The sequence below is a fragment of the Bubalus bubalis genome, chromosome 16 (genome assembly GCF_019923935.1).
Source record: "Bubalus bubalis isolate 160015118507 breed Murrah chromosome 16, NDDB_SH_1, whole genome shotgun sequence".
NCBI classification, from domain to species: Eukaryota; Metazoa; Chordata; class Mammalia; order Artiodactyla; family Bovidae; genus Bubalus; species Bubalus bubalis.
In genome coordinates, this window is record NC_059172.1 from 46,640,968 (window position 1) to 46,653,992 (window position 13,025).

At 44.9% G+C, this 13,025-nt stretch overlaps 1 protein-coding gene across 2 annotated transcripts in view; it reads left to right on the forward strand.

Annotated features, from left to right (window-relative positions):
• SPON1 (spondin 1) overlaps positions 1-13,025 on the forward strand; it is a 363,430-nt gene that overhangs the window by 28,906 nt on the left and 321,499 nt on the right. The gene's annotated exons all lie outside the window — the stretch shown is intronic.

Sequence of the window (13,025 nt, forward strand, 5' to 3'; positions counted from 1 at the left end):
TCTGCTTCTTGGAAGAGACTTAAGCTTGTTCTATAAGAATCCTAGGGAAGTATTTCTTATTTCAATAGAAAGAAAATTTTCCTAATAGAGTTGTCTAAAAGAATGGGAAGGAGTTTTTCTTCACTTGAGAGATCCAAAAAGAATCTGAGCAGTTAACTGGAGCTGTGACATTCATTCTTTTATTCATCAAGTATCCCTAGAACATTTACTTAGAGTCGCATTATGTGGAAGAACTGTCGATACAATAGTGGGCAGAACAGGTGGGCTGCCTGCAGTCATGAAGTTTACACCGTCCTAAGAGAATGAACAATTGGAGAAGGAAATGGCAACCCACTCCAGTGTTCTTGCCTGGAGAATCCAAGGGACAGTGGAGCCTGGTGGGCTGCCATCTATGGGGTCGCACAGAGTCAGACACAACTGAAGTGACTTAGCAAAGAGAATGAACAAGCACATCAAATAATTACAGTTTGTGATGAGTGTTATGAAGGCAAAAAATAACTAGGCTACTGTAATATCAACTAAGGTTGTAGGGAGATAATTGACTTACAGAGTTCATAAAAGAAAGAAATGCTTGAACAAGATCATCCTATAGATTCCTTCCAATTATGATGGTGGCCACTCATCCATTCCTTCATCTATTTTTCTTTATTCATTCAACAGACACTGAGTGTATACTCTGTGCGGGGCACCGGGCAAGGTAAAAGCGGTACAAAGTAAACAGCGGTGCCTTTTAAGGACCTTGGGGTCTTGTGAGAGACAAGATGCGTATACAGATAGTGGTCCCCTGGGATAAGCGCTGCAAGCTTTATGCACACAGAGCTTGCTGCACACAGGAGCGATAACCCTGCCTGGGGTGTTGGTGAAGCCTTCTCAGAGATGCCATTTGAGCTGTGTTTTTCAGGACAAGGAAGAGGACTGACAGTTAGCATAAGAACATTTCTAAAAGGTCAGCATCCCACATACCAGGACTTATTAAGAAGAATGAAGGAATAGAGACAAAACTGAAATGTAAGTTTAATGAGTTAATGGAGCTTGATGAATGAGTGCACTCTGTATTCTGGCTCTCATATCACTGCATTAAATGCACTGGGTTGACAAAGAAAATCCATTTCACATTTGAATCTTCTCAAGAGAAACTCCAACACTGCAGGCTCAGCGCAGCTCTGCTCCTCTCACAGCAACTTCCCCCGTGGTTCCCTGCTACAGACCTTCTGCCCCAGGCCAGATAGCCCCCTCACCACTGTGCCACTGCTCCGAGCTCCTATAGTCAGTGCTACTCAGGGTGCCTTTCTCCCTCATCCCTCTAAATCCGACCCCCTCCATCAAGTCTCACTGTTTGCCCACGGATTTCTCCCCCTGTGCAAGGAACACAGAGATCATTTGTCTTAATTGGCCCTGAAATGTGTCTTGCAGATCTTTGTGGGCTCTCAAATAGATTGTGACCGTGGATGAGCCAATCACCTAACTTCTCTATGCCTCAGTTTACTCATCTGCAAAATGGAGGTAATAAATTCACCCAGATTGTTACGAGGATTACATGAGTCCATACATGTGGAGCATTTAGATCACCACTGTCTGGCTCATTGTAAGCACGTTACGACGGTCCACTGTGATTATTACAGGACAGGTGTGCCCTCCTGTCCTTCAGGGATCTGAGAAAGGGCTGAAATTTGTCAATATCACCACGGTCTGATGAATAAATAAAATGTGTTCTATTCTTACTCCCTCTTACTGCTCAGACCAACAGACATGGTTCCAATTTTCTAAGAGAAATAATTTGGAGCTGAATTATGTTCTGGGGACTTTTTTCCTAGGTCCTAGCTCTTTGTGCTCTGCATACAAAGTAACAGTTGGATGCAGCTTATTTAGAACCACAACCCCATCCATAAACCTGACACTTCAGCAATTATATTTTCCAGATTGGGAGAGGTGCAAAACTTGGGCCACGGCTAATTGGAAGACAAAGAAAGCCTTTTTTTTTTTTTTTTTTTTCATTTGTAGCACATGGAAACTTCATTATGGTGGGAGGAGGAGGGGAGCATCTTTTCTTCTGCCCTGTTTTGGTTACTCCTATGTATTCCCTTATGCATTACATACCCTTTCTGGCCACTTCTGTCATCTTCTCTCATGCTCTGTTGTCTTTTACTGTGTCTTCTCCTTCTTCCTTCTCCTTCTCTCTTGTCTTCCTCATGTCTACAGGCTATAAGGATGTGAATCCATTTTATCCTCTACTTTTTTCTCTCAATGACTTTCTCCAGTCTAGTCTTACGTGTGAGCCGAGGAGCTGCCAATCTGCAAGCCCTGGAAACTCCCCAAGACCACAGGTACCTGCTAGGTTATAGAGTCTAGAATCCACTTCTTTGGTTCATCCTAGGACACCATTGTGAATATCCACACATGTCATTTGATGAGCCTCATAGAGGACACAAGAAGATTATTCTTTCCATTAGCATGCTAGCAAGGGTATCAAATTGATCTGTTGGTTTGGAAATCAGAGCACAAAACAGAGAGAGAGCAACACAGGACAGCTAAGTTTTGAGAATCTTTCACATGGAACTGTGGACACAGAACCCTAACAACACCCAGGCCCCCAGCTCCCATCAGTCATCTGGGCTGGAGACCTATTGCCTCTGATAGTCTGCTGGACATCCCCCACTGAAAGGCCTCTTGTTATTGTTGTTCAGTCACTAAGTCATGTCCCACTCTGAGACTCCATGGACTGCAGGATGCCAGGCTTCCCTGTCTGCCAGGGTCCAGCCCCGGCTGATCCAGGGTAATTCGAAGGAGAGACGGCATAGGCGAGGGTCAGGAAACAACTGCTTAATTACACGTTAATTAAGGATACAAAGAGTAATAGAATGAGGATAGCTCAGCAGGAAAATTCAGTGGAGAAAAGAGGCTGAGGAGCTTGGTTTACGCGGGAGACCAATAAAACTTCAAGACAAGAAGTTTGCACCACTTACGTAGGCCGCAGGCGTCCTTCCGTTCTCCCGAAGGAGAGGAGACACTGAGGCCTCCCCGGTCGGATCTTAGAAGCCCAGGCATAATTAGCAAGCATGGTGGGTTCCACGCTCCAGATGGAGACTCAGCCGGAATTTGGGAGAGAGAGTGACATGGGGAGACCAAGTTTCAGTGAACAAGGCCCGCACTTTATTTTCCAAAGTAGTTTTTATACCTTAAGTTATGCATAGAGGATAATGGGGGAAGGGGTGGAGTCATGCAAGGACAGCAGTTCCTGGTTCTAATCTAAGCCAGGCTTTCAAACTTATCATATGCAAAAGTTCAGGTGATTGACATCATCTTCTGGCCCTGAGGCCTGTTAACATTTTAAGAAACTTATTTTTCTCTAAAGGTGATTATTCCAAAGTCAGGCACCAGCCTCCAAAAAAGCATTGGACAAAGCTGCATTTTACATTTCTATACACCCATTATATCAATCAATACACTGCCAAGGACACAGTAGGTAAGGAGTATGGAGACTTAGCAGCAAACATTGGCCCAATAAGTGAAAAACCCTTCACCAATACAATTTCTAATCAATCTTTTAACTACTCAAAGGAATCTGTGTTTAGGCAGTTTAGAACATCTCCTGCCTCTCACAGTTGGGAGGCTCTGAACAATCACATGTGGCCGGAAAAACCTATTCAGGCAGGCTAGAGGATTTCCAAAGGAGTTTTTAAGTTGAAACACTGTCACACCCAGGAATTACTAACTGGGGCTGTAAGCTAACTCTTTTTTCAGAGAGAGGTAGTGGGGGACAGCCCCCCGTAAAGTCAGAGGTGTAGGTGAAAGCACAAAGCAGAAAGTAGGCAGACTCTGGTTTGGGGGGTAGATGCTTGAGAATTTCCAGGGGGACTCCTGAGGCTCGATCCCGCCTTTGTGTATGCCGAGCCTCCTTCCTCATGACCTTTGTCATGGGCGGAGTTCCTCACGCTGGCTCCCGGCAGTGATAGAATTCCAGTTGAGCTATTACAGATCCTCACTCAATATGCGATATGCCAGCTCCCGGCACCTGTCCTTCACTCTCTCCCGGAGTTTGCTCAGACTTGTGTCCATCGAGTCGGTGATGCCATCCAGCCATCTCATCCTCTGCCGTCCCCTTCTCCTCCTGCTCTCCATCTTTCCCAGCATCAGAGTCTTTTCCAGTGAGTCGGCTCTTCGCATCAGGTGGCAAAGTATTAGAGCTTCAGCTTTAGCATCAGTCCTTCCAATGAATATTCAGGGTTGTTTCCTTTAGGATGTACTGGTTTGCTCTCCTTGGTGTCCAAGGGACTCTCAAGAGTCTTCCCCAGCACCACAATTTGAAAACATTAATTCTTTGGTGCTCAGCCTTCTTTATGGTCCAACTCTCATATCCATACGTGACTACTGGAAAAATCATTGCTTTGACTAGATGGACCTTTGTCAACAGAGTGATGTCTCTGCTTTTTAATACGCTGTCTAGGTTTGTCATATCTTTTCTTCCAAGGAGCAAGCATCTTTTAATTTCATGGCTGCAGTCACTGTCTGCAGTGATTGGGAGCCCAAGAAAATAGTCCACATTGTACCCATCTGTTTGCCATGAAGTGATGGGACTGGACATTAATTTTTTGAATGTTGAGTTTCAAGTCAGTTTTTTTTTTTTTTGAGTTTATATCAATCATCTCATACCATCCACTATCCCTACCAGCCCATGGTTTCCCTTCTTGAATTCATTATCTCAGGAAATTATACTACCACTGACATCCCTCACATGGCCCATGTGAGAGCCCTCATAGTCGTCCCTGACTCCCTTCTCCCCTCTGCACATCACCATGTACCTAGTCCTGTTCACCCTACCTCCTCAACAACACTTCGTGTCATTCCTTCCTGTCCAGCTTTAGCCATGGCCCTCCTCTGGACTGATGCCATACGTCCCTGCCCCCAAACTCTCACCAACCATCCATCTTTATCTGGTGCCACTGAAAAGGTCATTCTGTCACCCCAAGGACACAGCCTGCCTTTTCACACCTCTCTGTCTTTGTACTAGCTGTTCCCTCTGCTAAAATGCCTATTCCCCTTGTCCAACTGGCAAGTCCTTATCTATCTTTCAAGGAGGTGTTGAGTGGCTTTTCAAATGTTACCTTTTCCTGGGCTCTCACCCCAAGCAGAATTAGTCACTCTGCTCCGTGCTTTCAATAATACTATCTGGTTTTTCATCTTAGAAATATCTGCTTTATCTGTCTCTGCAGCTTTTTGAAGGCAGGAATTTTGTGTTGTCTCTGTATCGCTTTCCTCCCAGTTAATCAATAAATGTTTGTTGAATGAAAAGGTTGAATTTCATAAAAATTCATTAAACACATAGTTCATGCAGACACATTATTCTAAACACAGTGGAAGGATGTTGGACTCATTATTCAGTGACTTTCTCAAAGAGCAAACAATCTAGTCTACCACAGACCCAAGGAGGTGACCTTATGAGTGCCTGACTGACTACTGCTGCACGTTCAGCTTACTGTCACCAGGTGGCAGTAGTGTGCCGCGGTCATGTGGTCCAAATTCTGGTTTCAGAACTTCGAAAAGGTGGCTGCACTTGGTCCGGGTTGCTAGATTTATAGCAAGCAAGCCACAGGGGAAATGTGGTCTGTGTCCACGTTCTGGACATGACTGAATTTGCAAGAGTTTGTTCTTGGGAGCTGCCCACACCTGTACCTGGCATAGATGGTACTGCATTCATACATGATACCCTCTCTAATTAGAAAGCCAAAGCAGGGAGACTGAGACATCTCCAGACTGGGACCAGGTCTACATCTTAGAAGAGCCCCCCCACTGCCCCACCCCATACACACACATACTGTGTGCTTCTCTTTAACTTCTTCCAGTGATGAACTTCCATTCAGCTGTACAATGACAGGGACCTTACTGATGGCTTTTGTCTACTTCAGTTCACACAAAGGCTATGATGAGGAGGTCCTATGTGACCTCTGTTGGAACAGTTTCAAAAAGACTTGTGAGCTGTTGCCAAAGTTCCCTGCAAGGAAAAATGAATGGAAACAGAGAGCAGAGACAGCAAGGAAGAACAACTCTTTTGAAAGTCTGGTTCTGGGGCATACTGAGAGAATAGCTGGAGAGGGCAAGGAGGGCAGTGAAAGGTCCAGTGTCATGCCCAGTGCCACCTCAACCCGGCCCTCTGCTCCTACCCCCATCCCAGATCGGGGAGATTCACCCAGGTCTGCAAGCTGAGAATGCGGACAGAAAGGGAAACTGAACTATGGGCAAGCCAGACAGGGGATCATAACCAGATAAGTGTTCAGCAGAAGGCAGGAGAGAATGAAGACAGGAACACAAGCAGGGGGTGAGTCTTGGAAGAATGGAAGAGTGAAATCCCTTCTTTTAAGGCAAGAAGTGCACTTGGGTTTCACCAGAGTTTGGTTTGATGATAGAGGAGACAGCAGTTTGAGGACATTCATGCCTAATATCCTTTCTTTGGGGGTGGAATAAGAGACTAGGTTATCCCTCAAAGAGTGAGAATAGCAAGGGTGATACAACAGGCCTAAAACATAGCAAGGACTAGAAGGAAGAGAGAAAGCACTATGAAGGATAGGAAAGGAAATTAAGAACTTTGGTTGAGAGTAGAATTCATGAGTTTGTAGAACAGCAATTGGAAGAGTTACCATGTTTTTTTGCAGCAGAATTCAGAAGTCGGGGATAGTTCCATTGTTCTTAGTTGATCTTGAAAAATAAAAAAGGCGGCCTAATGAAGTGTGTTGGTGAGGATATGGTGAAAATGGTTAAGCATGATGTCCAAATTGGATGGGGAAGGAACTGCCAACAAGATGGGCTGGGAAAATCAGAACTGATTAAGCAATTGGAGGTCTCAGTGACGGAGGGGTCAAGCAAGGGAGTGATGCAATGGGACCGCTGAGAGTGGAATGAAGGAGGACCATTGGGAGCCACTATTTCCAAGGCTGAGGATATTTCTGCAGGGGAGGGCTGCTGATATGGAAGGACCCCAGCTCTCTTGAATAGAGGGGGTTAGAGGGGTAGCTAAGTATCATTAAAGACTTTCCAGTTTCTAAAAACGATAGCATGGGTGAGGATGGGCTGGAAGCCAGTGAGCCACTTGCAGAGTTCTTTGTGGCTGCAGGGAGTGACCTGAGACTGTAGCTGACGGAGGTGGGATGACGGAGGATGAAGGAGTGTAAACTCAATATTGTGAGCTTTCAAATGAGAGGGACTTTTGAAGGCTCTTCTAGGATGCTGGTCTGGATGAAGCAGTGAAAAATAGGTAAGGTAAAACTGAATGGAGACCAAAGAACTGGAGAGATCAGGTGACTGGAAGAACTCATACCTTGGGTGGAATTGTAGGATGGAGCCAGTGAACTTCAAAATTCCAAAGGTAGCATAATTATATACAATTTGACTAATGCTTGGAACATAACAGGTGCTGGATAAATCTCTCTTCAGTTTGTATGTTTTGCTTTTAGAATTTTAAAAAGTTGTATTTTTATATTCACTGTCCATAACTTGGACTCAGAACCTACTGGCTTCCTGTGGACAGCTTCTGGACTTTTCTTCATGGCAGATCACAGATAGGTTGTTCAGTACAATTCTGCTTTCTTTGTTCATTGTCCATTTACTTTCTTTTTCTAAAAACACCTTTCCATAAAATTTCTGAGTATACCTCTATGAGTTATAGGAACAAAGACATAACATTTCTGGATTCTTGTTCTATATTAATAACAATACTAATTTTTTGTGTGAATCACTTTGAAGTTTATAAATTGTTATCTCAGTTACTTGTTTGTTTCTCAAAACCCCAGGCAGTAGGCAGGGTAGCTATTACTTTTTCCCAGTTTGTACATAAGCAATTTAGACAGGAACCGTGAGCTTCCAAGACCACTCAACTTCACAGCCAGAACGTGGGAAAGCCAGAAGGAAGCCTTGCACCTCAAGTCTGAATTATAAGCTGCGGTTCCCTAAACAGCAGTTTAAATTTGTTCAAAGTGCAGATTCAATAGGTCTGGGATGGGGTTTTGGAATTTGCATTTGAGAGCAAACATTTGATGCTTGTGTTTCAATGACCATACTCAGAAAAACAATAATCTAGAAACTTCTTTTTCCCTTCTTAGAAAAAAAGAGAGGCTGATCTCACCTCTTACCAATCAAAGGAGGTTTTTCTCTTTTTTTTCTCTCTTAGAGAAGTGGAGCCCCCAGCTCTTCTCTTCTGTGACCTACCCACACACACTGATAAAGTTAATTATCTGCCCTGGCTAAATGACTTTCCCTAGCAACACCCTAGCAACTAACATCAGTTCTGCCTTAGGCTACAAAACTGGAAAGAGATTTCTTGAAGTCCAGTGTATTTTACAACAGAACGAAACATCTGAACAGGAAATTAAACAGAAAGTAAACTGGATTCATTGCTAGGAGATGAGACATAGACATACAAGACAGTTTACAACAATCTACTGAACACAAGAGTCAAAATAAGAAACTTTCTTCTCACAAGTTATACTGAAGTCTGGAGGAGAGACTGCAAGACTTCATTCCATGGAGGAGAAGAGAATTTCAATGGGCAGAAGAAGGGAAGACATCCTAGGTGATGGGAAAGCTATAAACAAAGTTTGCCAATTCTGAAAAAAAAAACAAAAACAAAGTTTGCCAATTCTGAAAGTGGGGAGTACAGGGGATCCAGCTGGGGAGCACTGACAGCTCAGTCTGGAATCTATGACCAGATCATGGAGGGCTTTGAAGTTCACTTGAAGAACCTGGACTGCATCAGAGGGTCCTGGGAGGCTGTTATTCACAGAACAAATACTTATGGAGCCAGGCACCATGATGTGCATGGAGGACACAGTGGTGAGCCCCAGAGACAGGCCCAGCCCTCATGGATACTGGAATCTAGTGATGGAGACAGACAGTGAACAAACACCAAATGTAAAAGTCAAACATAAAAGTGACCATATGATTATAACTCAACACTTCCCTGGTGGCTGGTAAAGAATCTGCCTGCAATGTGGGAGACCTAGGTTCGATCCCTGGATTGGGAAGATCCCCTGGAGAAGGAAAGATAATTATAAATCTTGAGAATATTAAGAGGAAGATATCAAGTTCCAGGAGAGCATATAAAGAGGGGCAGGACCTATTCAGGGAAATCTGGAAGGACTTCTCTGGGGAAGCAGTTTTGCGCTGAGATCTGAAGGATGCGTAGAAGTTGGTTGGGGGAGGATGGTGGGTGGGGGAGACAAAAGCACTGGATTCTAGGCAGAGAGAACCACACAGACAAAAGTTCATAAAACTGAAAAGCTATGGTGGCCAGGGATCATGAGAGAAGGGGCGCATGGCCCTGAGAGGCAGATCAAGCAGGGCCTCAGAGGCCACATTAAAGATTCTTTGTTTTGAGAGCCCCGAAAAGCCAGTGGAAAAGGATTTTAACTGAGGGATTGACATTCTAGTCTGCATTTTAAAAAGGGTCACTCAGACTTCAGTTCAGAAGATGCACTGGAGGAGAGAAAGAGTAGACATGGGCAGCCCAGTTAGGAGGCTGAGAGATGATGACAGCTCGGACTGGTGTGGTGCCAGAGGAGATGGCAAAAATGGGCACATCTTAGAGGGAACTGGAAACTAGTGACTTGCTGATGGACTCATTCTGTGGAGAGAGCACGGTGGTCTGACCGGACAGTAGAGCCGGGTTAGAGAAGTTTAACTTCAGTAGAGGAACTGCAGCTCCATGGGCTGCTTGGAGCCTGCTGCAGTACCCCCAGTGCTGGGGTCACCACTGCGTAGAGGAAAGAACCCCATTTTGATGTTGGTGAGGCCTGTTTTGAATCCTGGTTCTTTTCTTCCTTATTAGCTTTGGTACCCAGACAGTAAGGGGCTTCCCTGATAGCTCAGTTGGTAAAGAATCCGCCTGCAATGCTGGAGGCCCCGGTTCAATTCCTGGGTTAGGAAGATCTGCTGGTGAATGGATAGGCTACCCACTCCAGTATTCTTGGGCTTCCCTGTGGCTCAGCTGGTAAAGAATCCACCTGCAATGCAGGAGACCTGGGTTCGATCCCTGGGTTGGGAAGATTCCCTGGAGAATGGAACGGCTACCCACTCCAACAGTCCATGGGGTCGAGAAGAGTTGGACACAACTGAGCGACTTTCACTTTCACCCAGACAGTAAATTCTGTAGGAAAAGAGGGGCTTCCTTGGTGGCTCAGCGGTAAAGAATCTACCTGCCAATACAGGGGAAGCAGATTCAATCCCTGGGTCAGGAAGATCCCCTGGAGCAGGCAATGGCAACCCACTCCAGTATGTTTGCCAGGGAAATCCCATGGACAGAGGAGTCTGGTAGCTACAGTCCAAGGGGTTGCAAAAGAGTAAGACACCACCTAGCGACTAAACAACAACAATCTGAAAAATAGCAGAGGGGATGGGGCCTCCTACCTCAAGCGGTTTTCCTGTCAATGTTGAATGAGAAGTTAAACTATTCTCTCCTTCCCTGCTCCATTTCCGCCCACCTCCCTGTAGATTTGAATATGCTGATTTAGATGAAAAGGCTTTCAAGAACACATAATTGAGCTCTGGGATGTAAAATAAGCTCCATGAAGACAGGAGCCACATTTTCTTTATTTTGGTAGTTTGCTATCCTCTGAGATAAGATCAGCTACACTCCTGAACAACTTAGTTTGTAGTGTGTATCTCACCATTGTAATTGGAAAAGATTCCTGTAACTATGTATTTAAAATATCTGCCTCTCCCCTAGATTGTAAAATCCACAAAGGCAAGTAATTTGTCATGTGTCCCGTAGAGAGCACGTGGAGCACATTGGACATGGATAAATGAATGAATTTTTGTTCCCTCTGGAATCCACTACTCAGCACAGAGTTGGCCCCGAATCTGAACTCAAGGACAGCTTGCTGGGTGCACGGGACTGTGCAACGTGGAGTCTACATGAAACCTGAGCCAGTCCAGCCACGATGGAGATAATTCACTCAGGACACAGAAGTGAATTTGAATGGCAACTCCGTAAAGGAAGGCTGCTAGCTGGAGCAGGTGCTGCTAAGGGTCAAGGAGAGTCAGGCTGAGGAAAGAGCATAATTGGCTTCTGCCAAGGGGCACTGCCAGAGGACCTCTGAGAGAAGGTGCCCTCTTAATCGTGGCAGGGAGACCCCAGCACGTGGATTGGGGGCAGGCGAGGAGGAATGGAGGCCTCCAATGCAGATGGCTCCTCTGGGCTGTTTGTGATGTCAAAGAGAAAAACTTGACCTGGAAAGCAAAGAAGATTGCTTTTTAAATGTAGGCTCTTGAGGTGTGTTGACAGCCCAGGAGAAGGAGAGGGTGCTTAACCAAAGCTTCTGAGAGTGCTTAGGATGCTTGAGCACACTGAGGGCAGGCAGAGGCATTACCAGCATCCCCAGGACAGACCTGATCTCCATTCGTGTGATACCCAGGGCCAGGCCCAACTGTTGAGCCTGGGGGTGGAGGTCAGGCCCAGTATTTTGTATGCCTCATTTCTTTTAACTCTCAGTTCAGTTCAGTTCAGTCGCTCAGTCATATTTGACTCGGCGACCCCATGGACTGCAGCACGCCAGGCTTCCCTGTCCATCACCAACTCCCAGAGCTTGCTCAAACTCATGTCCATTGAGTCGGTGATGCCATCCAACCATCTCATCCTCTGTTGTCCCCTTCTCCTCCTGTCTTGAGACTGGATGCCATGATCTTTGTTTTCTGAATGATAAGAATGTTAAATGTCATTTAACTCGAGCACCCTCTAGAAAAAGGCTATATTAGCCCACAGGTGTACATGCACCCTTTCTGAGCAGGAATCTGAAGCTTGGAGAGATTAAATAACTTGCTCAAGTCTCACAGTGGGTGAGTGGCAGGACTAATTTTTTGTTTGTTTGCTTTTTAATAGGAAGATGATTGCTTTACAACATTGTATTGGTTTCTGCCATACATCAACATGAATCAGCCATAGGTATATATATGTCCCCTCCCTCTTGAACCTCCTTCCCACCTCCCACCCCATTCCATTCCTCTAGGCTGTCACAGCACCAGGTTGAACTCCCTGTGTAATACAGCAGACTCCCACTGGCTGTCTATTTTACATATGGTAATGTATATGTTTCAGCGTTACTCTCTCAATTCATCCCACTCTCTCCTTCCCCCAATGTGTCCACAAGTCTGCTGTCTATGTCTGCGTTTCCATTGCTGTCCTGAAAATAGGTTCATCAGTACCATCTTTCTAGATTCCTTATGTATTTGTTAATATATTTGTTTTCTCCATCTGACTTACTTCACTCTGTATAATAGGCTCTAGGACTAATGTTTGATTCAGGTCTGTGCCCAAGGAAACACTGGAGGAGATTCTTGCACCTGGCTTTCTCTGTCTGGCTTTGGGGTTGGTGCCTGAGGCTCTGGCCAGTGAGCACTCAGGCTCAGCTCCTCTCCAAACATCTGTCACTGGGGACTGGGAACCTAAACTAAAGTCTAAGCCAAGAAAACACAAGCTTTTCTTTGAAACTTTCAAAATCTCTCTCCAGGCTCTATGAGGACTTCCCTGGGCTATAGGCATTTTTGTCTTTGTGGGCTTCTTCCTTCATAAAACAACAGTAAACATTATATTTTATGACTGTGTAAATCGAAATATAAATAAATTAGTACTATATAGTAAAATATTTTATTAGATCTAAATATTTTTTTTTTCTTTTGATTTTAAAGAGACCATTTTCAGGAATCGCCAAAAGTATTACAAGCCATAGCACTGTACCTACAGGGGCCAATGGATGAATCATTCTTGCTCCTTTCCATCCATCAGTCTGACCTGTTCCAACACGCTATGAGAAGGGCAATAAAGTCAGATAGCCATGGCATCTGACCCTGACTTAACTGGTCAAAAGCCTCAGTTTGCTCCTCTGTAAAATGAATGAAAGTAATGTCACATTTATTCTAGGCAATGAGAGTGGAGAAGGTGAGCAGATGTAAGTAAACCTCCCAGAATATGGCCATGCACAGAGGTGAATGATAGTCGCTAGTTGGGGCTGACCCTTTGCAACCCCAAGGACTGTAGTCTGCCA